Source organism: Dipodomys merriami, unplaced genomic scaffold, assembly GCF_024711535.1.
Source record: "Dipodomys merriami isolate MVZ:Mamm:240054 unplaced genomic scaffold, mDipMer1.0.p SCAF_1311, whole genome shotgun sequence".
NCBI lineage: Eukaryota > Metazoa > Chordata > Mammalia > Rodentia > Heteromyidae > Dipodomys > Dipodomys merriami.
Genome location: NW_027202618.1, coordinates 62,878 through 90,274, shown reverse-complemented (window position 1 = coordinate 90,274; position 27,397 = coordinate 62,878). Strand labels below are relative to the sequence as shown.

General features: G+C 39.0%; 1 long non-coding RNA gene and 1 other non-coding gene across 2 annotated transcripts in view; both read right to left on the bottom strand.

The window, feature by feature from the left end:
• Positions 1 to 27,397, bottom strand: part of LOC138825008 (uncharacterized) — a 95,557-nt gene that overhangs the window by 7,335 nt on the left and 60,825 nt on the right. The gene's annotated exons all lie outside the window — the stretch shown is intronic.
• Positions 20,661 to 20,767, bottom strand: LOC138825011 (U6 spliceosomal RNA). The gene has a single exon (XR_011371277.1). It is a non-coding gene; the product is annotated as a U6 spliceosomal RNA (small nuclear RNA).

The following is a 27,397-nucleotide window of genomic DNA, read 5'->3' as shown; positions in this document are numbered from 1 at the left end:
TCAGGTGTTTTTCTGTGATTAATTTTGGAGATAAGAGTCACACAGTCTTTCCTGCCCTTGCAGGCTTTGAACAATGATCCTGGGGTCTCTGCACCCTAAGTAACTCGGATTACAGGGGCAAACCACAGTTGCATGCCTGCAATTTGAGTTTAATCACTGGCATAAATATTAAATGTAGGGTAAGATTGAAAATATAATTACAATAGTCAAATATTTTAGAAAGTAATTTTGTTTCTCATTAGTAGCTCATCTTTACCAGAACTAAGGGATTATTTTTCTGTTTGTCATCTTGTATGTCATTTGGAAAATTAAACTTCATGTCTTCAAAGTGGGATAAAGGATTATGAATGGCCTTATGTACCAGCTCACATCTATGATCACTATCAGAAATCAGAGATCAAGAGTATCACACTTTGGACATAATCTGGACAAAAGTTTACAAGTCCCAATCTGCACAAATAAGTGAAGCATGGTGACTCATGCCATTAATCTCAGCAACACAAGAGACATAGGTAGGAGTATCATGGTCCATGCATTGTCCACACAATAAAGAGATTTTAAGATAACCTAAAAGCACAAAAGGCAAGAGGTACCAAAAGATTAGAGTTATAAACAATAAATACATGTAAAATTAAATGCATATTTAAAATCATTAATTTTAATTGGAAATTTGATTTCATACCTATTTCTCCACCATTTTTGTTATTTATGGGCCTGAATTCTAGGCCTAGGTGCTGTCCCTCAGCCCTTCAGCTCAAAGCACCTGCTCTACCACTCGAGCCACAGCGCCATTTTCTTTTTTTTTTCTGCTAATGTGCTGCTAAGGAATCGAACCCAAGGCTTCATGAATGCAAGGCAAGTACTCCACCACTGAACCACCTTCCCAGACCCTATTTCTACACCTTTTATGTCTTCATTAGTTTGCCTTTCTGCTCTTGATTTCACTTCCACATATGATTACTCGATTCCTGGTGTTTATTTTATTGGACTATAAGTTAGTTTTCCTAATAAATTATATAATTTAATTTCTAATATGAATCTATCATATTTCACTCCTTACAATTATGTGCACCAAGTTTACCCAATTGTCTATTGTATATTTATAGATTAATTCTGTCTTCCTCAGGTGAGAGAAAACACACATTCTTACTTTCTTTTGGCTTAACTTAATCTAGTTTTCACCAGGTCTTACCATTTCTTAAAATGATGCAATATCATCCTTTCTAATAGATAAGTAAAATTCCATTTTGTATATATTCCACCTTATCCTGGTTTATTTTTCAACTGAGTGAAAATGTCTAAATGTCATTTCTTGTATTTGGTGTGATCCATCTCTCAATGTAGCATTTAAATTTGCATAACTTTTGTCTTTTTGTGTTTCCATGTGTTTAATGTTTTGCTTTTTATTCTTTATGCCATTTCTGGCATTTGCGTTAAGGGACTTGCACTCTCCTTTGACATTTTGCACTCAAAGCTGGCATTCTACTACTTGAGCCAAAGTTCCGTTTCTGGATTATTGCTGGTTAATTGGAGATGAGAGTCTTATGAACTTTCTGTCCAGCCTTGCTTCACACATCAGTTCTCAGATATGCATTCAGAATATCTAGGATTATACACAAATGTCAGCCTAACCAGGGAGATTCTCTGTGTTTTACGTTATTCCTGTTATCTTACTGATATTAAGTAAATGGCAGCAACTTGTTATTATTTCCTTAATATTGTGCATGCAAACTATTCTATAACAAAAACTGCCTTTATTCATTCCTTGGCCTGATGCCTTACATTTTTATATATGTCATTATATAAACCATTAGTTCAATATGATACATAAATCTGCTTTTTTTTCTGTCAGTTGTGGGGCTCTCTCATGGACTTTCCTGCTTGGACTGGCTTTGAATTGCGGTCCTCAAATCACAGCCTCCAACGATTATAGGTGTAAGCCACCAGTGCCTGGCTTAGAAGGACTTCTTTTTTTTTTTTTTTACTCTCATTTTGCTTTCTTTTTTTTTTTAATTTAATTTTATTTTATTTGAGAACATACTGTACAGAGGGGTTACAATTACATGGGCAGGATAATGCATACATTTCTTACCAAGCATTGCAGCCTCCTCCTTTGTTTACCCTTCACCTCCCTTCCCAGCCACCCCCCTCCCCCCCACACAATCATACCCCCCTCCCTCCCCCACACCGACATTGTAAAGCTGGTTTTGACATGACATTTTGTACTTCTCATTGTTGCAACAGGTCCACCTGAATCCTTAAACGACTTGTTTGTCCCCATCTCCTCCACATGTTATACTGACATCAAATAAAGTGAAAGCGGGGGTTACACTGTGGGGGAGGGACATACAAAGCAACAAAGAAATAATCTTATAAATGCGTTAGAAACACATGCATGAAAGAAACGAAAACATTAAAATACATATTTAAGGGTTCATTTTCCTAACATCACATTATCTGACCTTTTCCGCTTGACTCATACCTATACTAGATATTGCAAATAAGGGAAACCATGGGACCTATGTTTCTTTGGGCCTGGCTTACTTCACTTAATATAATTTTTTCCAAACCTTTCCATTTCCTAACAAATGGGGAAATGTCATTCCTTCTGATGGAGGCATAGAATTCCATTGTGTATATATACCACATTTTCTTGATCCATTCATCTACTGAGGGGCATCTGGGTTGGTTCCATATCTTAGCTATGGTAAATAATGCTGCAATAAACATAGTTGTGCTGGTAGCATTTTTCGCAGCCCCCAAGAAGGTGGATAACATGGCAGGAACTCCCAAATACCTCTCAGTCCTATCTCTTAAGGTTAACGGACTGAACTCTCCAATTAAGTGACATAGACTGCCTAGTTGGATTAAAAAACAAGACCCTTCTATCTGCTGCCTGCAGGAGTCACATCTTGCCCGTAAAAACAAACACATTTTCAATGTTAAAGGCTGGAACAAATCTACCAAGCAAACGGCCCTCATAAACAGGCGGGAGTTGCAATCCTAATATCAGATAAAATAGACTTCAAATTAAAATTCGTGAGAAGAGATAAAGAAGGTCAAAATAGCTTTCAAAGGACATGACCCTGTGCTCATTTCCAATCTGTATTGTATAAGCTTTTTTGTCACAAGTCACAGTTTAATCTCCAGCTTTATGACTTGCTTACAAACAAATTATGAGAAAATTTTAAACAAATGCATAAGTAAAGTTGGCCAGGCGCTAGTGGCTCACTCCTGTAATCCTAGCTACTGAGGAGGTGGAGATCTGAGGACCGTGGTTCAAAGCCAGCCCAGGCAGGAAAGGCCATGAGACATTTATCTCCAATAAACCACCAGAAAATTGGAAGTGGCACGGTGGCTCAAGTGGTAGAGCACTAGCCTTTAGATGAAGAGTGGAGGGACAGTGCCCAGGCCCAGAGTTCCAGCCCCATGACAGACAAAAAAGAAAGAGGAGGAGGGCTGGGAAGGTAGCTCAGTGGTAGAGTGGTATCCTTGCATGCATGAGGCCCTGGTTTCAATTTCTCTGCACCACATAAGCAGAAAAAGCCAGAAGTGGCACTGTGCCTCAAGTGGTAGGGTGCTAGCCTTGAGTTGAAGAGCTGAGGGACAGCACCCAGGCCCAGAGTTCAGGCCCCATGAGCGCCAAAAAAAAAAAAGTAGATAGTTGTCTCACCCCCAAGTTTACTCATTACTTACCTTCAATGATAATAAGCTTATCTTGTTTCATTTATAATATACCTCACCTACTCTTCTCCCTCCTTCCCAGTATTATTTTAGAGAAAGTATATGACCATTTTATTCATTAATACTTCAAAATATAGATGTAAAACAATATTACCAAGTGTTGTTTCTCCAGTTTTTTTTATTGCTCAGTTTTTAGATACTGTCATGTTACTCAGACTAAGTAGTGGAGTAGAAGGGTGCTTTAAGTATTTACAAGTACTCTGTTAGCAAATGGAATATTGTCCCAATTCTTTGCATTCACCAGGTAGCTGATTGACTAATTTTTACTTCATCCTACACAAAAAAGTAGAGGGCATATGGCTTCTTGAATAACACTAGTGACTATCAATAGAACAACCCTGTGTCATTTGTTTTTATCATCCCTTCAGAAAGCTATGGTGAAGGTTTTTGTTTTCCTTCTTATTCTAATGAATTGAACTTCACTAATATTTTACCTGACTAAGCCATTCTTTGTCCAGCATCCTTATGTTCATGTGACCCACGCCCCTGTCTCCCTTACTGTCTCTGTCATGTTGGGTCTTCTTTTTTTTTTTTTGTCTTTGGTTGGTCGTGGGTCCTGAACTCTGGGCCTGCGCACTGTCCCTCAGCTCTTCAGCTCAAGGCTAGCGCTCTACCACTTGAGCCACACCCATTTCTGGCTTTTTCTGTGTATTGGTGATGAGGAATTGAACCCATGGCCTCATGCATACAAGGGAAGCACTCTACTACCACTTAGCCACCTTCCCAGCCTTCCTGTTGGGTCTTCTTGAACCCTCCGTCAAATGCCTTGCACAGCATTAACTATTTGGTACATTTATTTTAAAACAGTAAGTTTCTTCAAAATTAACTCCATAACCCTGTCTGGAGGCCTGAATCCTATGTTTGTAAGCATAGTCTGTAAATCTACATTATAAAGGGAAATCTTTAACATTGTTTAAGCAACAGAAATCTCACAAAAAAATTCTCTATCCCTGCCTTTGTCTCTTCATCTGATAGTGCATATCTTTTAGAAGTCAGCTTCTTCAACTATTGGGTCAAACCTTCCAGAAGGAAAACTTGCAGATATTACTTTTGGGCATAATCTAAACTAATCTGCCAGTTTTGTTTAAGTAGTAGGTTCTTCCCTCTCCTGATACTGGACAAGGGTTTAGTTCACTGCCACAAAGTGGTCTGCTGAATCTGCTCTTCTCATACTTGGGACAAGTATGTGATGTTATTTCATGGTACCATATGTCTGTGGAGTGTCATGAAGTAAATTTTCTAAATGTCCTTTTCCTGGCTTTCTAGAAGAATATCACTGAGAAAGATCATAAGCAGTCCCTGCAGCTCACATTCCATTCACTGTGCACATATTTTAGGTAAGTTTGATTCTCCTCGATTATTGAATAATTCTAACCTCTGTAGTTATTTTTCTTTAATTAGTCCTTCCTTCTGTGCTTTTGGAGTAGTGCTTCTTCTACCCAGAATTTAGAGAGTTTCTCGAGTTCCTACTAGGCATGAGAATGACTAAAATAGTGATAGACTGATACTCTTCTCAAGACCTTAATCCAAGGCCCTTATAAGACAAGGTAGTATTGAACCCAGTGAAAACTTCTTCAGACCTTCAGTCTCTAATTAAATATCAAAGACAAAAACTAAAACCAAAAAAGTTTGGGGTCCTCAGTCTTCAATTACAACAACTGAAAATGCAGAGTAGTAATGTGTAGAAAGAAACATTCCAGGAAGAGAGTATATGGAGACTTACAGTCCCATCAGAAAAGCAGATGGGACTGTAGAGTTCCTTAATGGAGGCACAGACTCTTGAAAGAGGGAGGGAACTGAGCATCTGCTTACAAGTTGGACTATCTGGTCTGGACGACAGATTTAGGGCTATTTGTATAAAATGCTTTCAGAATCAGTTAACGAAGATGATGATAGGTCCTGGAGGTGTTGCATGAAGAACATTTGAAGATACAGGGATTGTTAGCCTGGATTGTTGAGTTACCAGTCATGATATCAGATATATTGAACACTGATATCAAGGTAATTTATGTGCCTGTGCTTTTGGAAGGATATATGGACAGACAGTGGCATAGTCCTAGTTGTAACTACGATTTGTCTTCCTGACCCAGACCCCTCTATTTCATAGAACTGATGCTGACACCTCTCTGTGTTCTTTATTTGAACCTGACCAGGAAAAGCCTCTTCCTACAAACAGGTGTGAGTTTGTGTCCTTTCAGTGATAAAGATCCAGGTGGCCTTATACTTATACCTGAGAAAAGTGACCTTGCTGGCATGAACATTGGTGAAGTCCTAGCTGTCATGAATACCCTCCTTTGTGTGGCTGCTCGAGAGGTACATCCTGTTTTCTTCTCCATTCTTTACCTCATGCTTCTTTAAGAGTATTTGATAAGACATTTATTGTAGGGGTTTTTTGGAGGGTGGGTGGGATTGATGGTACTGAGTTTGAAATCACTGCCTCATTCCTGCTAAGCAAGTGCTCTACCACCTGAGCTGTGCCTCCTAGCCCTTTTTACTCCTGTCATTTTGAGGATAGTGTCTCAGTTTTTGCATGGTCTGGCCTGAGATCCTCCTGGTGCTGGTCTCCAAAGTAACTATAGTGGCAAGAGGTACACCCCAAGCTATCCTTTAAGGTAAGATGTAGTGAACTTTTTTCTGAGTGTTCCTTGAACTACAGCTGCGATTATAGCATGATCTACCATACCTGGCTACAGTCTTAACTTTTTTAGTATTGTTTTTGCCATCACATCAGTTTTCTCTCATATGTCTAGACTATTCTGCCCATCTCTGTGTCCTCCTTAAAATTCTCACTACAAGATCATTGATATGTGCTGTCTTTCCAGTTCACCATATCATTCTGATCTCCATTTTTATTTCTGCCATTTTCTATAATTTCTCTTTCTCTTGTAGCACATCTAAATCCTGCATATTCTTCAATCTCTAAAAACTTCTTCAAGCTCTTACCATTCTCAGTCAAAGCCACTGGGTGAAAACTTCAGGGTTCTCACAAGTTGATAGAAACAGGAGCTCAACATGCTGGAACAAAACTGAAACCTGGCTCTTCAACTGGGCCATTCAACTCTGAAATCTCACTGACTGTCCAAGAGAGTTTCCCATAATCCCTTACCACTGGGACATCAAGTACTTGACCTTTCTTCCCTTTCTCTCATCTGTGATACAGAGGACATTGCATATACAATTAAACTTTCTAGGCCAGAGATTATTGCAGTCACTGAATTATCTTCTTGTAAAAGCAAGCATTTATGGTTATAGGGAGGGAGATAGAGTTACATTAGGAGAAAAAAAAGTAAAAATGGTCTAAATTACACCAAGTCTGAGCTTTTTGCTCATGTCTGTTAGCTCAACAATGCCTACCCAATGCCTGTTGTGTTTGAGGCCCCACGTTAGATACAGAGGATACAATGATAGAGGAACCCAAACAAATGTGTGATTACATAGTTTTGTACATAATTCAGGCTGTCAAAGGATGAGCACAGGTCTAGGGAGAGGGAATGCAACTAGGGAAAAGCATTTTGGAAAAGAATTGCTGAGCTCAGGGAAGGACTTTGAATAGGCTTAAACAAGCAAAGAGGAAGTTAGAGACATTTCAAATGGAGGGAGGTACACCTACAATGGGCCTGTGATAAATGGGAAGGAACAGGTTACTAAAAAGGGGATGATAATGGGTAGATTCTGAACACGAGGTATTCATGGTTTTATTGGCCTTAAGGTGGTAAGACCTAGTTGCACTCTCAAGATAGAAATTGTGGCTAAATTGAGCTGCAGAGTTGAGGGATAGCGCCCAGGCCGAGAGTTCAAGCCCCACAACCAGACCCAAAAAAAAGAAAGAAAGAAATTGTGGCTAAAGATTTGTAACCAGTAACGAACAGGAAGTCATGATTGGGGACTGCCTCACATCAGTCATGGGCATCTTGAGCAAATCTACAAGGAAGGTAACCAGGACAGTAGGAAGGAGTATCAGGAAGAAATTCTGGCAGAGAAAGGGAAAGAACTTAAAGAGGGCCAGAGTTTGCAGAGCCTGAGTTTCAGTGGAGGGGCTTTGCTCTCCAAGTGGTAACTGGGGAGTGATCCAATAGAGACAGTAGAATGGGACTGAAGGAAAAGCAAAGCCACAGCATGAAGGGACTATTTCAAAATGTGGTTCACATACAAAAGAATAGATATGGAGGGACAATAAGTGAAAACAACTCTCTGTAGTATCATTCTTAAGTGTGTGTTCACAGGTTCCTTGTTTTCCTTTCTAGTTATCCCTGTACAATGTGTTGGTTATTGCTTGTTTTTTTTTTTCACCTTGATAGCATACAATCTTCTGTGAAATATTTGATTTGTTTAACAATGTTTTGGAGTTTCATTCATGTGTTGTCACTTGTATTCACTGGTGTACCACAATAGTCTCTTTATGGCATACCATAATTATCTGCTTAACTTGGAGAGGCATATGGGTTGATTCTAGTTTAGAGGAATTAATTAATTACAGACAGTGCTAATATTAGCATATTTCATAGTTTTTTGTTTTGTTTTGTTTTGTTGGTTGTGGGGCTTGAACTCTGGGCTTGGGTGCTGTCCCTCAGCTCTTCAACTCAAGGCTAGCACTCTAACATGTGAGCCACAGTGCCACTTCTGGTTTTCTGGTGGTTTATTGGAGATAAGAGTCTCACAGCCTTTCCTGCCTGGGCTGGCTTTGAACCACAATTCTCAGATCTCAGCCTCCTGAGTAGGTAGGGTTATAGGTGTAAGCCACCAGCATTTGGCACTTCATAGTTCTTCTTCTTCTTCTTTTTCTTTTTTGTTGGTCGTGGGGCTTGAACTCTGGGCTTGGGCACTTTCCCTGTGATCTTCAGCTCAAGGGGAGCACTACCACTGGAGCCACAGTGCCACTGCCGCGGACCGGGTTCTGTCGGGACGACGGAGGATACCTAGGGGAGGAACCTGGAATAGGATGGGGAGATGGCAAACAGACATCTCACACACATTAGGAGTGGATGCTGAGTGATGAGTGCGATTTAATGCAGAGGATAACAAACTTTTATAGCAAAAAGTCTCCAAAAGAAAGGGCAAAAGGTTACATAATCTTGCTGCAGGGCTTCATTCTTGGGCAGTCACCAGCTGGTTGCCTGAAAGGGCAAAAGGTTACACAACCTTGCTGCAGGGCTTCATCCTTGGGTGGTCACCAACTGGTCGCCTGATAGGCACTTGTTTCCGGCTTTACCTCTATTTTTAAGAAATACAATGGGTTTCGATGATTGTCACCAATTAACCACTACTTTTTTCTATAGAGGCCTTAACTGTCCCATTAAGATCTTTCCTGTTTCTTCTTTAATAGTAAACACCAAGGAGACTTAGATTTGGCAAGTCTCTTAGTAAATGAGGAAGTTCTTTCTCCTAAGTAGTTATCTCAGCAATTGCCATACATTCTTTCTGTTCTAGCTGAGCCTACAGCTTCTTGTAAATTTCTTACAATTCCTTCTGCTGAAGTGACTTTGTGAAACCCCCAATACTTTTATATTTGCTTATGGCTCGTCTACTAGCTTCCATAAGAGGGGTTTCAGGGTAGCACTTAACTCTGGTGAGTTAGTCATATTTTTAAGACACTCATCAGATATTGGAGTCGTCAAACACTCTTAAGAGCTTTGAATAAGGGAACGTTGACAATGAGTAAGTACAATGAGCAGTAGAAACAGTAAAAGATTAATAGGCACTCGTATGAGGAAAAGATAGGCAGAAACACATATTTTCCAGGGGTTTTGCCAGCCTTTTCCCAGGAGTAGGCCTCTTAGAAGCCCTATTCTCCGAGGTAGACTTCGGTGAAGTCACAAAACTTGGAGATAGGTTTCTGTAAAGCCCCATTCTCTGAGGTAGACTTCGGTGAAGTCCCAAAACTCAGAGATAGGTCTCGAGGCCCCTATCATGGTCTGATAGATGGTTTCTCATGCTAAGCAGACTCTACTGGGGTAGGCGTGGCATGCCACTTCTGGTTTTCTGGTGATTTATTGGAGATAAGAGTCTAACGACTTTTCTGCCCAGGCTGGCTTTGAATTGCGATCTTCAGATCTCAGCCTCCTCAGTATCTAGGATTATAGGCCTGAGCCATTGATGCCTGGCTACTTATAATTCTTCTTCTTCTTCTTCTTTATTTTTTTTGTATGTCGTTCATAGGGCCTGAACTCTGGGTCTGGGTGCTGTCCCTCAGCTCTTCAGCTGTAGACTAGCACTCTACCACTTGAGTCTCAGCACTACTTCCAGATTTTTCTGCTTATGTGGTGCTGAGGAATCGAACTGAGGGCCTCAAGCATGCAAGGCAAACACTCTACCACTGATCCACCTTCCCAGTTCCAACTTCATAATTCTTATGTGACAGACCCTATGGAGGTTAGATGCCCCTTCAGAGAAAGTCCAAAGAACAAAGATGACAAAGAGTTACAAAAAGATCATGAATTATTTTCAAGTAGGTTTTTAAAATAAAATAAAAAAGTGAGAAAATCCCATCTTCCCTTCCAACATATAGGCACAATTTTTTTTTCAGGTACACAAAAAATCAGACACAAATTGAATGGGCATTTCTAAAGTTTGGGCTCATTAGTATACAGGTTCATCTTCAACAGACATCTCTAAGCATTTTCAATGGTAGGAAGATTACAAGCTACTTGGCTACTTCTTTCATTTAGAAATTATAAATTCTGTAGTCATTTAGTCAATTCTCCTAACTTAAAATATTATGTTTTCTAAAAACATCCTCCTTATAGAGAGATTCCACACAGTGGTCCAATTTCAATCCTTTGTAAATTACGCTTTTAAAAATTAAAGGTTGGGCTGGGAATGTGGCTTTGTGCTAGAGTGCTTGCCTAGCATCCAGGAAGCCTGCCATTTGATTCCTCATTACCACATATATAGAAAAATCCAGAAATGGTGGTGTGGCTCAAGTGGTAGAGTGCTAGCCATGAGCAAAAGAAGCTGTGGGACAGTGCCCAGGTCCTGAGTTCAAGCCCCAGGACTGGCAAAAGTAAAAAATTTTTAAAAAATTAAAGGTTTCACCAGGTGCTAGATTACAGCTAATCAGATAGCTGAGATCCAAGCCAGTCTGGGCAGGAAAGAATATAATAATTTTTTTTTTTGGATCCGGTCATGGGGCCTGAACTCTGGGCCTGGGTGCTGTCCCTCAGCTCTTCAACTGAAGACTAGCGCTCTACCACTTGAGCCACAGTGCCACTCCCGGCTTTTTCCTTTTTGCTTATGTGGTACTGAGGAATTGAACCCAGGGACTCATGCATGCAAGGCAAGCGCTCTACCACTGAGCCACCTTCACAGCCCAGAATATAATAATTTTTTTATCTCCAATTAACCACATCTTTTCCCCCCACTCCCCAGAAATGCCAGAATTGGAGATGTGGTTCAAGTAATAGAGCAGTAGTAGCCTCAAGCAAAAAAGCTGAGGGACAGCACTCAGGTCTTTAGCTCATGCTCCAGAACTGCCACCAAAAGAACAAATAAATGCTTCTGTTCTTTTTAGTGATATATATTTACCATTTAAAAACAATATGTAGCTCCTAGTTCTTCAAGTACCTTGACACTGGTCTTTAGCCTGAAATTAGACATGCTTTTCCAAAAATGAAGAGCTAACATTTAGTGAGATCACTGCCCCCAGTCACACAATATCAGTGATATCACAAGCAATGCTGTTTTTGTTGTTGTTATTGTTGTTTAAACCTAATAAAGAGGTCACATGACTATAGCATAACAATTTTTGATGTTTGAATTTATATTTTCATTTTCAAATGAATTGCTCGAAAATGTGATTTTCCTATTGTCCTTCAATGATGGATTATCTTTATTTTTTCCATATTTTATTATCAATTTATGGTACATGGTAGATTTATTTTGACATGTCCATATACTCATACAATGTGGGGGCTGGGAAGGTGGCTCAGTGGTAGAGTGCTTGCGTTGCATGCATGAGGCCCTGGATTTGATTCCTCAGCACCACATAAGCAGAAAAAGCCAGATGTGGCGTTGTGGCACAAGAAGTAGAGAGCTAGCCTTGAGCTGAAGAGCTGAGGAACAGCGCCCAGGCCCAGAGTGCAGGCCCTATGACTGACAAAAACAAAACAAAATAAAACTCATGCAATGTACCTTGATCAAACTCACACCTTCTTTTCAACTCTCCCTCAACTCTGCTAGCGAGAGATTTGATTGAAGACTCAGGAGAAGGGCCCAGAGACAGAAGATTCATTACAAGAAAGAGATGAACAATAGGGTGGGCGTCTTGGGGTGCAGAAGATGTCTTGTGGAGCAAAAAGAATATTTATAGGTTCCACAAAACTGCAGAGCAATAGGGAAGTTTTCCTAACACCATTTTTCTTGGTTCAATTCTGGATTGAAAGCTCTTTCATAACTTTGCCCCATACACATAGTATTTTTTTGTTTTTGCTTTGCCAGTGACCGCTGCTTCTATAGAGATATTTCCTGCCCAAGTTCGGGGAACACCTTATTTGGACATTTCCTGTTTGTCTGTTTCTTTGTAGTGTGAGCTGATGATGCTCAGTGAGGCACCAGGGGAAGTTGGCTCTGTGCTCTTTTTTCTGTTCTGATCTGTGCAAAGTAGCCTGTTCTCCTGGTGCTATCTGCAACTGAAGAGCAAAGATCTGGAGCCAAAGATCTTACTGTGGACCTTATAGAAAAATGTGAGTATCAATACACAATCCATGAAAACAGATAATTATAACTCATGCATCAAGGATGTATATGGCTTATTTCAGTTCAGATCTATAGTTATTTCTGCTTTTGTTTTTTTTATTTGGAAGGTTTTGTTTTGTTGAGACCATATCTCACTATGTAGCTGATGAATGTCCTGAACTTGTGACTCTCTTGCCTCAGCCTCTCAAGTGCTGAAATTACAAGCCTGTGTCACCACCTTGTTCAGCTTATTTTTGTCTTTTTTTGTGCCATTTCTGGGTCTTGAACCTAGGGCCTGATTGCTGAGCTTTATTACCTAAGGCTAGTGCTCTACTTGAGCCACAGCACCCCTTCCAGGTCTTTTGCTGGTTAATTGGAGATGAGAGTCAAGTTGGCATAGAACCCCAGTCCTCATATCTCAGTCTCCTGAGTATCTAGGATTACATGCATTAGTCACCAGTGCCTAGCCTTCTTTTCTTTTTTCTTTTTTTGCGGGGGGAAGGAGGTGCCAGTACTTGAACTTAGGGCCTAGGCACTTTCCCTTAGCTTTTTTGCTCAAGATGAGGACTCTGACACTTGACACAGTTCCACTTCTGGCTTTTTGCTTGTTAGCTAGAGATAGAGTCTCATGGACTTTCCTGCCTGGGCTGCCTTCAAACTTTGATCCTCAGATCTTAGCCTGCTGAGTAGCTAGGATTACAGTTATGAGCCATTAGCACTAGTGTTTTTATTTAGAATTTGGTCATTCTACTGCCTAGTCATTCTCTTTGCAATCATACAGCACTCTTAAATGATATTATTCCATGTCACGGGAGTCTTCCATCTCTGTTAATCATCACCCAGAAAAGAAAGTATTGAGCCTTTAAAATCTATGACTTTTATAAGTCACTGAAAATATTGATACTTGTTTCCTGTAAATCGACCGAAAATTGTATGAAATCCAACAGATGGTGAGAAATTGACTGTTCACTTCTGCCAAATTTGGTCTCAGCAATTATGACAAAATGCTTAGAGTTCTGGATCAGGCCACTTAGGCCTTGGCTTTAGATCAGAACCCTTGATTCATGGACACATTGTAAACTAAAGGAAAGGGAAGGGTAAGAGCTGACTCATTTGGTCATTTTTTCTTATTTTTCCCTTTTCCTTCCCCCCTCCCTTTTCTTTTCCCCTTTTCCTTTTCCCTTCCCCTCTCCCTTTCTCTTTCACTCCTTCACAGTACTGGTATTTGAATTCAGGGCTTTGTGTTTGCTAAGCATGTATAAGTCAGCCACACCCCTTTTTTTACTTAACTTATTTTTCAAATAGAGTATTACATTTATGTCTGTGCCAGCTTGGACGGCAATTTTCCTATTTGTACTTCCCAAATATCTGGAACTACAAATATATAATCATATGTTCAGATTTTTATTGGTTGAAATGTGGTTGCTCAAGATGAGTTCTCTGAAACTTCTTGTCTAGGCTGACCTTAAACTGGAGTCCTCCCAAGTAGCTAGGACTACAGGCAGCACCACTTCTTTTTAGATAAGTTTTCACTGTGTAGCCCATACTGGCCTTGAACTTGCTGTCTACCCAGACTGCGCTTGAATTCTCAGTTCTTCCTCAGCCTTCTGTGTGCTGGGATCAGATATAACTTAGAGTGATATCTCCACTTCATTGAAAAGCAACACAAAAAATCACCTTAAACTTAACTATCACTCATACCAACTACTGAAGTTTTCACTGCTTTTCCCTTTCAGAGGTAATTAGATTGACATTGTTCATTAGGATGATGCTTAATGTTCTTGTGATCTGCTGTTCCCTTCTCCCTGTTTTGGTAGTCAGCTTCTATAGCCCTCCCTAGCTTTGCCCTTGGTAATAATGTAGTAAATGATGTTTTTACCATATAAAATATTAACTACTTTATGTTTTGATAGATATGTAACAGTTTCTGGTAAGCATGAGAGTGATTTTGGAATCCCTTTTGTCACAGTATAGTGGAAAAAACATAGTAGAAAAACTGTGTAAGGCTGGGAAGGTGGCTCAGTGGTAGAGCACTTGCTTGCATGCATGAGGCCATGGGTTCGATTACTCAGCACCACATAAGCAAAAAGAAAAAAATAGCCAGAAGTGGCGCTGTGTCTCAAGTGGTAGAGTGCTAGCCTTGAGCTGAAGAGCTGAGGGACAGAGCCCAGGCCCAGAGTTCAGGCCCCACGACCAGACTCCCCCCCCCCAAAAAAAAAGAAAAACTGTGTAATTCAGTGTTTTCCATGGCAGCTCATGAACTGGTAAGGAGAAGTGGCTATTTTCAATAACCAGGAGGGGGCTGGTGGAAATACCAGCATGTGCAGTGAATACTGAGTACTTCCTTCATCTTCCTTTAGGTCATCTTTCTCCTAGACTTCTGTTCTTTGGACATTTCACAATGTACTCTCTTGAGAGAGTTCAGTACCTTAACAGAGCTGTTGAAGAAGCTCTACAATGACCCTGAAGGAGGACTGAGCAAGGTAACTTCAGTTGGCCCTGAACCTATTTTGCTTCCTCTCTTCAGAGAGATATGACTCTACCATATAAAACCTACTGGACTACAGATATATACAAATAAGTTGCCTCTAGAAGCTTTATTGGTATTTTTGCCAACAGGGATAGTAAATATCATCTTGATTTGTCATTAGCACAAGAAAGGAGGCCAAAAAGCTGTATATCCAATCATTTTATCCAATCATTTATCCAATCATTTTAGGTTATATTAAGTTACATAAAATCTATGTAAATAAAGACTGTAACTTTTGTCTAGCCAGGTGCTTGTAGCTCATACCTGTAATACTAACTACTCAGGAGTTGAGATCTGAGGATCTCAATTTGAAGCCAGTGCAGGCAGGAAAGCCTGTGAGATTCTTATTTCCAAATAACCATTTGGGGGGGAGGGGGGCTAATGAGGAGGGGTAGGCTTGAGCTGTGGCTCAAGTGGTGGAGTGCTAGTCTTGAATGAAAAAGCTCAGGGAGAGCACCAAGACCCTGAGTTCAAGCCCCATGACAGGCACACACACACAAAAAATGAAGTCTAAAAGAGAAAATGTACATGGAAAGACAAATAAGAAGGTTTAGTATTTAAAAGAATTATCTCCCATACTTAATTTTTATTATATAAGATTTGTTCACAGTCTTTTTGAGTTTCATAACTGCCTGATGGTAATAGAAAGGGCATGTACATTTAGCAGATCTTTTTTATTTTCTCATTTTGTTTTTTGGTGTAAGACTGGAACTCAAACTTAGTACCTGTTGCTTTGGCTCATTGGGTAGTGCACTACCAACCAACTAATCCATGCCTCCAACCCTGATGTTTTTGTTGGTTGTGGGGCTTAAACTGAGCCTGGGCACTGTTCCTGAGCTTTTCAGCTCAAAGCCAGTGCTCTACCACTTGAGCCACAGCATCCAATCTTAATCGTTTTTTTTTTTTTTTGCCAGTATTGGGGCTTGAATTCTGAGCCAGGGCACTATCCCTTAGCCCCTTTTTCTCAAGACTAGCATTCTACCACTTGACCTATTTCTGGCTTTTAATTACAGATAAGACTTTCCTGACAAAGCTGACTTCAAACTGCAATCCTCAGATCTCATCCTCCTGGGTAACTAGGATTAGAATCATGAGCTAAAAAGAAAACTTTATTTTTTAGAGGAAAAAAAGAGTGGTCTTAGACATGCCAAGGTCCTAAGTAAAAATGTGAGCTCTTTAAACTTTTAATTCAGTGTTTTTCTCCAGTGGAATTCATGCTAATACTTATTTTTAAAAATAGTTGTGTCACTGCTAAAAGATAAAAGCATGAGTCCCTAAAGTATAATCCTAATGCACTTCTGCTAAGTGATAGATGTCTATTGATCTCTGCGTAGACAGGAAAATCAGATTAGCCTGTATAAAATTTCATCAGGGCTGTCAAAGCCTGTGATCTACAGCACTGATAGTTTATTTTGACAGTTGGTTGTGTAGTAATATCTGGAATTTTCTCTTACTCATTTGTCTGCCTAGCTGGATGTTGAGACCTGGCAGCAGGAACAGCCTGTGGTATTACATATATGGTCCAAGAAATCTGCCTATAACTATGAAAATAACTGCCATGAAGTATCTGTCTTTGTTAGCCCAAGGGCAACCTATTTTGAAGTGGAATTTGATGAGAGGTGTGAAACCAAAAAGCGCTAAGACTCACATGTTTTTTCTTCCAAGCAATAGTGGATCAAAAACAAGAGAAAGAATATAATAGAGATTATGCCTTCACAGGTATGATTATCTGGAATTTACAGACTCTAGAGGTGGGAAGACACACTGACACAAAGTTGGTACTTATAAGTGGCCTAAGGTAAGTCATATTCCCCAAACAAGGTAAATAAGTACTTCTGTAGCAATTCTTGTCCTTTTTCCAACTTTAGAGCAATAATGGTATGGTGTGTAGAAAGAGAAGGACTAGCTAGGCTCTGGTGGCTCATGGTCATATTGTTCAAAATCCTAGCTACTCAGCAGGTTGATATTTGAGGAATAAGATTTAAAGCTAGCCTAGGTAGACAAATCTAAGAGAGCCCTATCTCAACCAGCAAAAAGCCAGAGTGGAGACATGGCTTGAATGGTAGAATGACAGCCATGAGCAAAATAGCTGAAAAATACTCAAAGCTCTAAGTACAAACCTTAATACTGGCACATTTCTAGAATGTAACCACACCCATATTTCTAAGGGTTGCTTTGATACTCTACTTGTAGAAAGGAACAGTTGCAGTAGAGATTATGCAGCCTACAAAAGCTAAAAATTTAACTATCTGGCTCTTCATAGGAAATTTGCTAATACCAGTGTTGTCCAGAATAAATTAAAGAGCTGTTAACCTCTGAGTTCAGAAGGGCCAGTGGATCCAAGAGAAAGACTTAAACCATGGTGAAAGCTAGGAGCCCGGCTGACAGATCTGTTTAATATCTGGGCTGCAGCCTGCTTCAGACTGTTTACTTCTCTCTCCTATCAAGGGTCTTGGTTGAGAACAAAGAACTGAGCCAGTGATCACTGGTTGAGCAGATAGTCACTTGAGTTTTAGAAAGCTGAGCAGCAGTTTTCTACTAATTCTGCTTTCTAAATGTAGTTGTGAGTTTTGTGTTTTGGTATCATCTGTGTACATTTCTCCCTTAATCATTTTGAACTTATAGAAATGGAGACCGCTTTTAAGATTTTTTTGAGTCAAAAAGAATATACTTAACTGCTGAGTTGTTGCCTCCTTCCATCTTGTTGACCACATGACTTTTTTTTCTCTCTAGAACGTGACGTTTAAGGATGGTGCTCTTTCATTCTGACAGCAGTAATAATGAATGGGGCTACAAATTCACTGTCACTGCCTATGGCCTGCCTGATGTTGCCGTGTCTTGTGGGTTAGACTTGCAACTCCTTGTTTCTCGACTAATGGTCCGCCTTGACTCCCAGTGCATGGCACTCAACTCTGTGCATCGTAAGTTCACAGTCTTGTCCCTTCCTTTTTCATTACAACTGTGTTGAAGAGCAAGGTAGGAACTCTTTCTCATAGGTGGTCTCCATATCACGAAAGAGCAAGGTATTAATAATGTTTCTTTTTAGTTTTCTTTAAACCAAATCAAAACAGTTTACCCACTGGGCACCATTGGGAAGTTTCTTGACTCAGGCTTTGGCCCTATCACAAAGTACGCTGTGGATGCCCTCTGTGGAGGACAATTGGGGAATTGCTGTTTATAGCAGCAGCATAGTCATTTTTAGAGATTTAAGTATACTCCAAGTAGATGGTAGAAATATAGTCATTTAATTGTTGTTTAAGTGAAATTTATGTGAACATAAATAGGTATGTGAATATATGTATTATCGTAAAATACATTAATCAACTTCGTATCATTTGTTCCAAGGGATAGATTCATAGAATAAATCTTTTGGAGTATTTTATATCTATATAATTTTTTAAACATTTTTCTGATTGTAAAATCAAATATCATTCATCCTAAATGGTCATTTTCTGTTAGGATTTTAAAAAGAGTTAGCTAAGGAAGAACAGCAGCATGTACGTGGTATTCAGGTAAGGAGTAGGTTTATTCATCATTCCAGCTGACACCAGACCATCTTGGTCCTCAACGTGGTGGGGAAAGGCCTGGGAAAGAGAGCTTGAAGAGCTGAGAAAGAGAGAGAAAAGAGCTAGAAAAGAGCTAGAAAAGAGCTAGAATAGAGACCATCTGGGAAAGGTGGGAAAGAGAGAGCGAGGAAAGAGAAGAGACCTGGGAAAGAGAAGAGAAGGAAAGAGATGAGAAAGAGCTATAAAAGAGCAGAGAAAGGTCATCTGGGCCTGAGCTAGACCTTATCTAAGTTATGGGCGGAGAAATTTGTGGCCACATCAAATTCAGATGTCACCTCAGCAGATGCAGATGTGACCTCTTCCATTTGTGCCAGTTGCCTAGATAACGCAAGTACTGGGTACAAAATTTGCTGCGAGGAGGGTGGAGTCTGCTTGCCATCTAGGAGCAGACCTTACACTTTCCAAAGCCTGTGTGTCTAATTTCCCTTAGTTTCTTTTTTAAAAAATTTTATTGTGAAAATACTGTACAGAGGAGTTAAAATTACATTGGCAAGGCAATTAGTACATTTCTTATCAAGCATTGCTGCTACCTCCTTTGTTTCCCCTTCCCATCCTTCTACCTTCCCTACCCTGCCAAAGTTGGAAAGTTCATTTTTCAACATAAGGATTTGTCCAACTCATTGTTGTAATAGGTCCACCTATATCAGTATTTAAACGGTTTGTTTTTGCCCTTCCACTCCACAAATTATAACAACATCAAATACAATGAAAGCAGGGATTATACCGTGGGGGACAGACATACAAAGCAACAAAGAAATCATCTTATAAATATGTTAAATACAATTGCAAGAAAGAAAAAAAAAACATTTGACTACTTATCTTGGGGTTCATTTCATCTAGCATCAACTTATCTGACCTTTTCTTCTTGTCTCAGACATAAACTAGTAGTTCATAAACTGACAAATAAATGTAAGGAAGCCAACAAAAAAAATCAGTTCCTCTCATCTGATGATGCCTCTACAACAATGAGGAAAGAGTTCATCCTGCTAAGGAACTATGATAGGATATCAAAAAGAGAATTCATTCTTCTAGGTCTTCCCTATTTTTTCAATGTAACTTAAATGATGTAAAACACAATATACCGCTCATCAGTTTTGCACATTTTTATATGGACTTCACCTCAGTCTACAACATTCCTTCATTATTCTGTTCCTGATATTTTTACACTACCAAGACATAAGAACATTTTCATACAATTTTTATTATAAAAAAACTGTACAGAGGTGTCACATTTATGGGAGCAAATAATGAGTACATTTCTTAACAAGCATTGTTCCCTCTTCCCACCATCCCTTCCCTCCCACCTCCACAAATACGCTCCCCTCCCCCCTCCCCCTGACTAAATTGTAAAGTTCATTTTTCAACAGAGTGTCTTGTGCATCTCATTGTTACAATGAGTTAACCTGTATCCCTATTTAACCATTTTGTATTTCCCTTCCCCTCACCAAATTAGAGAAACATATACACAGGATGTAGGTGTACCAACTTCAAATACAATGAAAACAGGGGTTATAGCGTGGGGGAGGAACATATACAGAAAGAAAAAAAAATCACATTGCACATCATAAGTACGTTAGAAACAATAACAAGAAAGAAAAAACATACTTGTGTCCCTGTCTTAGGGTTCATTTCCCTTAATATCATCTTATCTGCTCATATGCACATAGCTTTTGACTTATTCTGCTTATCTCAGACATATATTAGTTATTGAAAATAAGGGAAACCACGGGACCTATGTTTCTTTGGACTTGGCTTACTTCACTTAATAAATTTTTTTCCAAGACTTTCCAATTCCTAACAAATTGGGTGATACTATTCTTTCTGATGGAGGCATAGCATTCCATTGTTTATATACACCCACATTTTCTTGATCCATTCATCTACTGAGGGGCATCAGGGTTGGCTCTATATCAGCTATTGTAAATAATGCTGCAGTAAACATAGCTGTGCTGGTAGTTTTAGTATGGTCTTGTTTGTGATCATTCGGGTAAATGCCCATAAGTGGGATTGCTGGGTCATAGGAAAGCTTCATATGGAGTCTTTTGAAGAGCCTCCATACTGCTTTCCAAAGTGGTTGAACAAGTTTACACACCCACCAAGAATGCACTAGAGTTCCCTGTGGCCAGATACTCTCCAGCATCTGTTGTTGCAAAAATATGGAACATTTCACTAATTTGCATGTCAACCTTGCTCAGGGGCCATGCTAATCTTCTCTGTATTGTTCCAATTTTAGCGTATTTGCTGCCTAATTGAGCACAGAACATTTTTTATATATAAAGTGTAATTGATTTTCTTAAACTAGACAATTCAAAAAAAAGTAAGTTCAAAAGAATTCTTGTGAAATTTTAGAAGCATGTATTTCTTTTTTTTTTTTTTGTTAGCAATACAACAAACTGTTAGTACCATGCATTTCTTACATAAGCACACATTTAAGAATAAAGTCAAGACTGGCATGTCAAAAACAAAATAATTCCAGATATTTGTTGTTCAAGAGATGTGTAGGAGGAGGAATTCAATTGTTCTATACAAGGCACCTGTCATAATGAACACTGCAGCAAGTGTTAAGGTTGTTAAAAGTTTTAAATTTTAAATGTATTTAATTTTGGGAATTTGCATATATATGCCAAAATTAGGACTGTTTGGCAGGTGATAAACTTTTCTATAAAGTATTTAAGGTTTATGGTAGCAGACATATGGTACTAATTATGTACATTTCAGAGTTTATAGAAACATTACCAATAAGAAGTTGCAAAGTCTTTGCGTAAAGAAGCAGAGTGAAGAGTTAAGACTTTGTTAACTAGATAGTTTCTGTTTAATTTTTAGGGCTTCCTTACTTTACATGTTAGTGAGGAACAAATGATGATATAAGCCATATACAAATGATGAGATGAGCCATAAAAAGTAATCTTAGTGGGTAATTTTAAAGACTACTCATAGCCTATAAAACTCTTTTTAAGGGGCTGGGAAGGTGGCTCAGTGGTAAAGCGCTTGCCTTGCATGCTTGAGACCCTGGGTTCGATTCCTCAACACCCATAAACAAAAAACAAGCTGGAAGTGGTGATGTGGCTCAAGTGGTAGAGTGCTAGCCGTGAGCTGAAGAGCTGAGGGGCAGCGCCCAGGCTCAGACTCCAGGGCCACGACCAGACCCAAAATAAAAACCAAAACAAAATCCTCTTTTTAAACATCATAATCTTAGCCAGTTTTAAATGTACAGGAATATGAGAAAGTAGTAAAATCTAATATGTAGAACACTGGTAATTGTTTGTTTTTTTATTTGATTAATCATTAATATTTAATTGTCCATTTTCTTTATTTGTTGCATTGTTTTCCTTTTTGTAATATAATACAACTTTTTATAAGTCGTCCTCAGGAGGTACTTTGAGAAGCTTACTGGGATGGCCAAAGCATTTTTTATAGGTGCATGTGAGTTTACAAAGAAGAAAATTAAGAACAAATTATTTATTAAAAAAATTATCAAGTACAGTCTGAATTAGGAGGGATGATAAAGGTCCACACCCAAAATCTTAGCCTTCGTCTGAAGCGGCGGTATTACAGAGTTGAGACCACAAAAGTGAGAGACTGTTTTTGTGTTTTTTGTTTTTGTCAGTCTTGAGGCTTGAACTCTGGGCCAGAGCGCTGTCCCTGCACTCTTCAGCTCAAGGCTGGCACGCTATCCCTTGAGCCACAGCACCACTTCTGGTTTTCTAGTGGTTTATTAGAGATAAGATTCTCACGGACTTTCCTGCCTGGGCTGGCTTTCAACCGGGATCCTCAGAACTCAGCCTCCTGCATAGCTACGGTTACAGTCCTGAGCCACCGGCACCCAGCAGTGTTTTGTTGATTTTTATTTTGTTGGTCATGGGGCTTGAACTCTGGGTCCTGGGTGCTGTCCCTCAGCTCAAGGCTAGCGGTACCATTTGAGCCTTCGTCTTTTTCTACTTCTGTAGTGCTGAGGAATCAAACCCAGGGCCCCATGCATGCAAGGCAAGCACTCTCCCATTGAGCCACCTTCCCAGCTCCAGAAAGACTGTGCTTTAAAAAATCATCTAAACAATATTTGCTTTCTGCTTTGGGTTATATAATGAAATATATGAATATCTTTTTATATTTTTGTGAATTGTCATACTTCTAAATTTATGCTAACTTGAGCCACTTTATCCTTTTCAAAGTCATGAAATATCTCTGAGACTGTTCTTCTGGGAAGATTATATTTGCACTTATAATTTCTTCTGAGTCATTTTTATTTTTTTATTGTGAAAAAACTGTACAGAGGGATTACAATTACATGGGCAAGATAATGAGTATATTTCTTATCAAGCATTGTAGCCTCCTCCTATATTTCCCCTTCCCATCCATTCCAAGCCTCCCCCCCACCCAATCCTCCCCCCACCCCCTACCAAAGTTGTAAAGTTCGTTTTCGACATGACAACTTGTACTTCTCATTGTTGCAACGGGTCCACCTGTATCCTTATTTAAACGACTTGTTTTTCCCCTTCCCTTCCACAAATTATAACAACATCAAATACAGTGAAAGCAGGGGTTATAATGTGGGAGAGAGACATACAAAGCAACAAGGAAATAATCATATAAATGCGTTAGAAACAAATGAATGAAAGAAAAAAAAACATTTAAATACGTATCTTAGGGTTCATTTTCCTAACATCACCTTTTCTGACCTTTTCTGCTTGACTCATACATATACTAACTATTGCAAATGAGGGAAACCATGGGACCTATGTTTCTTTGGGCTTGGCTTACTTCACTTAATATAATTTTTTCGAAGTCTTTCCAGGCCCATATCAAGCATTGAAATAGAAACAGCAATAAGAGACCTTCCATCTAAGAAAAGTCCAGGACCAGATGGTTTTGCAGCGGAATTCTACAAGGCCATCAAAGCAGAGCTCACACCAATACTCCTCCAACTCTTCAATGAAATTGAAAGAGAAAGTTCACTACTGAACACATTCTATGAAGCCATCATAATCCTCATCCTAAAACCAGGCAGGGAATCATCATTTTTATTTTTTATCAAAATCATTTTATATGTTATATTGATGGGTTATCATACATCAGATACCTTCAAATGTACATGAAGAGTCTAAAGATAGCAGTATGAATATTCTCATACAGCTCTTGTTTATCTGTTATGTACTTTCAGTGTTATTGTACTTCTCTCTTTCACCCTTTTTCATTCATAGTCTTTCTCTTTCAGGCTCCATGTCTGCTACTTAGAATTTCAGCTGGTCTATTATCCTTCAGGATCCACTGGTTTTGTGGGAACATGATAGGGACCAACAGTTTCCCTTGCAGTTTTTAACAATTATAAGATTGGCGTGATATTATTCTTTGCCATTCTAAATGGCAAAACAACAGATCTAGGAATTCCTTTTCACTTTTCTTCTGTTATAAATTTTATCTCATAGGAATCATTGGGATAGGTAAGATATTTTGACTTGAGACCTAAAAGTTCTTTTTCTTTTACAAAAAACCTTTGTCTTTGATTATCAGTAAGTAACTACATGTAATGAAAACAAAACTATCCTATTGTAAGCAGACCGAAGTTGTTCACGGGGATGAAAAACAAGGTAATGGGGCAAGTGAGAACAAAGGATACCCATCATAGAGCACAGCTCCTCAGAGCAGTTTAACATGTACACTTTGTGAGAATGACAATGTGCTGGGAACTATTGATTAAATCACTGAACACTGATTTATATATATGTACATGTATTTGCATATGTATATTTATTTATATATGCATATATGTATGTATATGCCCTTATATATGTACACATGTATGTTACTATACACACAAATTCACACATACATATACACATGTATACATGCACACATGGAGAAAGACACATATTTACAGCCAACACAAGTTTCACTAGTTGTTGACTATGCCTTAGATGGAATGCTTGGAACAAAATATGTTGAAAATGTATTTGTCTCCATGAGTTCTTTTACCACTCCTCTTATCTCTTACAACTGGTAGGTTTTGACAGATTCGACTTGCAAAATGCAGTACAAGTCACTTAGGAATCTCAGTAAGTAAAGAATATATGGTGTCTCCCAGCTCCCTACAGAATGCTTGCTCTTATAGACACTCTTAACAACCAAAGTAGCAGGAAAATATCCTTGTAAAGAATAAAGTTATACATCTCATTGTTGCAATAGGTCCACCTATATCCCTAGTTAAATGATTTTTTTCCCTTCCCCTCCACAAATTATACCTACATCAATACAGTGAAAGCAGGGGTTATACCGTGGGGGAGGAACATACAAAGCAACATAGAAATCATCTTATAAAAATGTTAAAAACAATTTCATGAAAGGCAAAAAAAATTTGAATACTTATCTTGGGCTTCATTCCCCTAACATCAAGTTATCTGACCTTTTCTGCTTGACTCAGACATATACTAGTTATTGCAAATAAGGAAAACCATGAGACCTATGTTTCTTTGGGCCTGGCTTACTTCACTTAATATAATTTTTTCCAAGTCTTACCATTTCCTAACAAATGGGGCAATGTCATCTTTTCTGATGGAGGCATAGAATTCCATTGTGTATATATACATTTTCTTGATCCATTAATCTATTGAGTGGCGTCTGGGTTGGTTCCATATCTTAGCTGTAGTAAATAGGGGTGCAATAAACATAGTCGTGCTGGTAGCTTTAGTATGGTCTTGTTTGTGATCATGTGGGTAAATGCTCAAAGTCAGATTTCTGGGTCATAGGGGAGCTCTATGTGGAGTCTTTTGAGGAACCTCCATACTGCTTTCCAAAGTGGTTGAACAAGTTTACACTCCCACCAACAATGTAGAAAGCTTCACTTCTGTCCACATCCCCTCCAGCATCTGTTGTTATTAGAGTTCTTTATTATAACCATTCTAACTGGGGTGAGGTGGAATTTCAATGTTGTTTTCTCGAAAAACGAACTTTACAACTTTGGTGGGTGGGGGGATGACCGGGTGTAGGGGGAAGATGGGAAAAGATGGGAAGAGGAAAGAAAGAGTAGCCAACAATGCTTGATAAGAAATGTACTCGTTATGTTGCCCATGTAATTGTAACTCCTCTGTACAGTGTTCTCACAATAAAAAAAATAAAGTTATAAGGCGCTAAATAGCATCCTTCCTTGAGCTCTTTTCCAAAAGACAGCATCAATTCCTAAGCAGATGAGTGAGTCCTCAGAAGACTGGACCTCAGACCAACATTTAACCAACCCATGTGAAAAGTCCTATGAGAGAAATGCTGACTGAGGTCTGGCTGATTTCCTGGCCAAGAAAATAAGAAAAGAAGAAAGTATTTTTAATGTATTAAAGTTTGAGAATAATTTGTAAACTGTCAATAATTGTGTAGAAAACAACTATACCAACTGACAAAAAATGATGTGCTCTTGGACTTGGTGAGTGATTTTACATGTGTCTACACAAGTAGAATCAGCATAAATCAAGCCAGTATTTCTTCATTTAAGATATGAGGAAAAGATACAGGTTGACCCATTGTAACAATGAGATGTACAAGACACTATCAAAGAGGGGGTGGAGGGATGAGTTGGGGAGGTGTGAAGAGAAGGGATGGTAGGGGCAAAACAAAGGGGAGGGTGCTCAATAAGATATATACTCATGCTGGGCGCAGGTGGCTCAGGCCTCTAATCCTAGCTACTCAGGATGCTGAGATCTGAGGATCTCGATTTAAAGCCAGACCGGGAAGGAATTCCAAGAAATTCTGGCTTTTTTCTTTTTGCTTATGTGGTGCTGAGGAATCGAACCCAGGGCCTCATGCATGCAAGGCAAGCACTCTACCACTGAGCCACCTTCCCAGCCCCTGAGAAATTCTTATCTCCAATAAACCACCCAAAGACAGGAAGTGGCACTGTAGGTCAAGTGGTAGAGTGCTAGCCTTGAGCTGAAGAGCTGAGGACAGCGTTCAGGCCCAGAGTTCAAGCCTCATGAACGACAATAGAGAAAAAAAATGAAATGTACTCATTACCTTACTTATGTAACTGTATCCCCTCCATACAGTATTTTTACAATAAAAATATATATTAAAAAGATACAATGAAAACTTCTGTACTTATAGGAAGTTGTATTTGTCACTTAATATCAGTAAGGTATTGGTTTTAGGACCACAGGCATATTAAACTTTGGATACTCTAATTCTCTACGTGAACACAGTATATTATTTACATTAGAATCTGCCCACAAACTAGTGCAGAGTAATTGCTATGAAAATTTTTACTACATTCTATGTTTGTAATGAAAAATAAAAGTATATGCACTATCAACAGATACAATTTTTTCAGATAATTTTTGTCCACATTTTGTGGATGGAATTGGGAGAGCAATTTTGAAAAGCACAAATTTCATCACCAAGACCGGTCTGCAAAACAAGGAGCTAATACAGCATCACTGAATAGTATGGAACGCCAAGGAGAAGTACTTGAATTGAGACAGTATCAGAAAGTGTAAGCACACAAGGACTTTTTAGAAATGCAGCTGCTAGATTTCTCATGGAGAGCTTTCATAACACTTTGTGAAACACAAGTCAGAACCTTACTGAAGTGTAGATAGTTTTCCCTCAAATTTCTCTCATGCTCGGTCATTATCAATCAACATATAGCTAATCATGAATAATCCTCTAATAACAAAATATTGATGGAGTATTTATATTCAGAAAACCTGGGAAGGCTAACTTTTTTCAATTAGGACAGTTGTATTCTATGATCCAGCAGAGAGGAAACTAGGTAAGCATCCATTTACAGTCTTCTGAATAATTCTGCTTCTGACAACATCAGTTATTTATCCATACCTGTGCCGGAGTGAGAGGCTTTTAAAAGACTTTAATGATTTTAAATTTAAATTTAAATGTGGAATGAAATTAG